Here is a 2,791-nt window from a genome sequence, read left to right as displayed (position 1 = left end):
TTCTGTATTTCTATTTGTGCAGGTATGTGTATTTGGTTCTTTTGTTCTACAATGTTTAAGCTGGTTGTATTAAGTACACAAAACATCTGGGTTATGTAATTATCTCAGTTTCCTTTATTTTTATTTTTTTATTTTTGTATTATTGTGAATTTATTTCTGGGAACAATACTATGGTACCCTGAGTTGGCGCTAGGCTGCCTGAGGAGAGGGGAATTCCGACTCCTGTTGTGGAAGAGCTGCATGCTAAAGGGCTTTCTGTATTTCTATTTGTGCAGGCCTCTGCCAGCAACCTGCATTAAACAACAACCAGCAACTCCAGTGGTCTGAGTCCCTTCTTGGTCCGAACACAACGCAGAATACATCGAGGTTAACCGTCTGTATAAGACTAGATTGATAAAAGAACACTAGTAATATACACCGGTTACACTCGCCAAAAAAGTCTTCGTTATGACAACTTGTCATTAACCTCGCCAAAAATGTCTTCGTCATGACAACTTGTCATTAACTTCGCCAAAAATGTCTTCGTTATGACAACTTGTCATTAACTTCGCCAAAAATGTCTTCATTATGACAACTTGTCATTAACTTCGCCAAAAATGTCTTCGTTATGACAACTTGTCATTAACTTCGCCAAAAATGTCTTCGTCATGACAACTTGTCATTAACTTCGCCAAAAATGTCTTCGTTGTGACAACCAAGAAATCATGATCTGACATAATTTTTTTTAATAAAAGTATTACTTTAAAAATTAGCTTTATGTAGTAATATTATATAGCTCTGCCATGATAATTTTCTTGATTGAATTGATCCTAAAGTTTTACAGCAAGATGTCTACAAATCACTTACGAACATAGCATTTGAAACATTATTTAAGGCTGTTTAACCCTTGTGCGTGCGAGGACTGAGGCAAACGTAGAGAACTGTGGCAAATGATAAAGTTTTACGTGTGTGGGGTTGGTTGGACCCCTTTTCTAAACACAATTAAGTAGTGCAATACACCATCTCCACCAGTGAGAGGCAGCAGTCCACGAACAGGCTTGCAGTTTGTTGGTGAAGAAGAAATCTTCCATATTGTGGGGCAAACCTAACACAACTTATAACGGCCAGACATCCTGTTTAAAAAGAAGCTGAAGTTTGATACCTAATACATATGAGGTATGTGTCTTATTAACTTTACTTTTTTTTTTTTTTTTTAGAAAATAACATCTATTTCTCTTTAATGTTAGCTATGAGCAATTCAAGCCAATCCTACCTTAGTTAATGTCAGCTAAAGTTATTAAACTCCATTACCGTAACGTTAGCCCTTAATATTAAACATATTTTAAAGACAGGCAAATTGTTTTTCCCTCCAATTTTAATCTAGCAAATCAAAAGCTAATATATTAGTCAAAGTTGTCCTTTATGTGCATTATTTAGCAACTTGGCTGATGTGACACAGAGTTTGTGTTCTTTGCTTTGGCAACTTTAGCCACATGAAGACCCAGGCTAGCCTAAGGACACATGGTGGGGAGGACAAAGTTGGCTAATGAAGACATGCTATGAGTGTGGAGGATGATAATAAGGACCAGCCACCAGAGAAAGAAGTTCCTATTTGACCAAAGAGAAAGAAGCAGATGAAATATTCCCCAAGAAAATTAGGTAAGTTGTTTTTGTGTTAATATTTTCACTATGTGAAGTGGGGTGGGACAGCCAGTGGGGAATGGGGAGCAGGAATCAACATTCACCAGCTGAGTTAATAAGTTATGTTTTAGACAACTAAAAACTGGTGTTAAATCTATTTATTTATCTATAAGCTTCTTGCAAACAACCCTAAGTTAGAGTATCTGGTTAGAAATCATTTAGAATGCTCATTAAGTAAAAAGATACAGTCATTTGCCTAAAACTATATGCATTAAATGATGCTTTCTAAATAACAGTGGCAGTCTGTCTGAACTTCTGCCAGACAAATGTTTAATCAGAATAATTTTGTTCAGCTCCAGTTATTATTCCACTTGTAGTAAGAAATAATTGTATTGCACTTTATAACAACCAGTCATGTTAACTAGGCATTTGTCTGCCAGTCAACCATTCTGACAATGTGCAGCAAGGGACATTTTTGGAATGGTATTTAAATAAATGCTGGAATATGATGACATTGTTTTTTGTTTTTGTTCTTTTTTTAAGTGACCACAATGAATTGAGTCATCACTGAAGAGATTCACCAAGTTTGAATTCATGAAAAGGCTTTCGCCATGATTAACTATTGCAAGAACAACTGTAATTTCTGAGCATTTCTGACACCTTCAAAGAGCTGCTTCCAGGAAATGAAGACAAGAAGAAGATCTCCTGTTTTCAGAGCATTACAGGAAGGATATAACGAAGGAGATGGCTGAAGCAAAAAAAAAAAATGTTACTGTTGAAAGAACCTATTTTCTTAAGTTAAAGAATAAATAATTCTGTTTTAGTTTTTCAATCAGTATTTCAGAGTAACAATATACTGACCAGATGTTAAACCTTCTGTTTTCTTAGAACAAGTTATCTTTTGTTTTATTCCAATGTACAAAGGGTTTGTTCTACAGTTATGATGGTAGTTATAAGTAGTCCAGTATGTTTCACTTCATTTGAGTTAAGACTTAATATCAATGACTCTGTTAGCATAACATTTGACACTGTAATACTAAATTACAGCTTTATAATTGTTGCTACTAGTTTCCATTTACTTGAGGTAAAAGTTAATATTAATGACACTTAATGACTTCGTCATAATTGTTACTTGTTTCACTTGCAGAAACATTTAATATTAATGACACTG

At 34.8% G+C, this 2,791-nt stretch overlaps 1 long non-coding RNA gene across 1 annotated transcript; it reads left to right on the top strand.

Moving 5' to 3' along the window:
* The first annotated feature begins 943 nt into the window (after positions 1-943).
* LOC148156063 (uncharacterized) lies at positions 944-2,365 on the top strand. Its single transcript, XR_015764907.1, has 3 exons — positions 944-1,155; positions 1,469-1,638; positions 2,164-2,365. It is a non-coding gene; the product is annotated as an uncharacterized LOC148156063 (long non-coding RNA).
* The last annotated feature ends 426 nt before the right edge of the window (positions 2,366-2,791 follow it).

This window comes from Poecilia mexicana, unplaced genomic scaffold (assembly GCF_051168715.1).
Source record: "Poecilia mexicana isolate PSO_F unplaced genomic scaffold, ASM5116871v1 scaffold_12, whole genome shotgun sequence".
NCBI lineage: Eukaryota > Metazoa > Chordata > Actinopteri > Cyprinodontiformes > Poeciliidae > Poecilia > Poecilia mexicana.
This window is presented reverse-complemented; position numbering and strand designations above follow the sequence as displayed.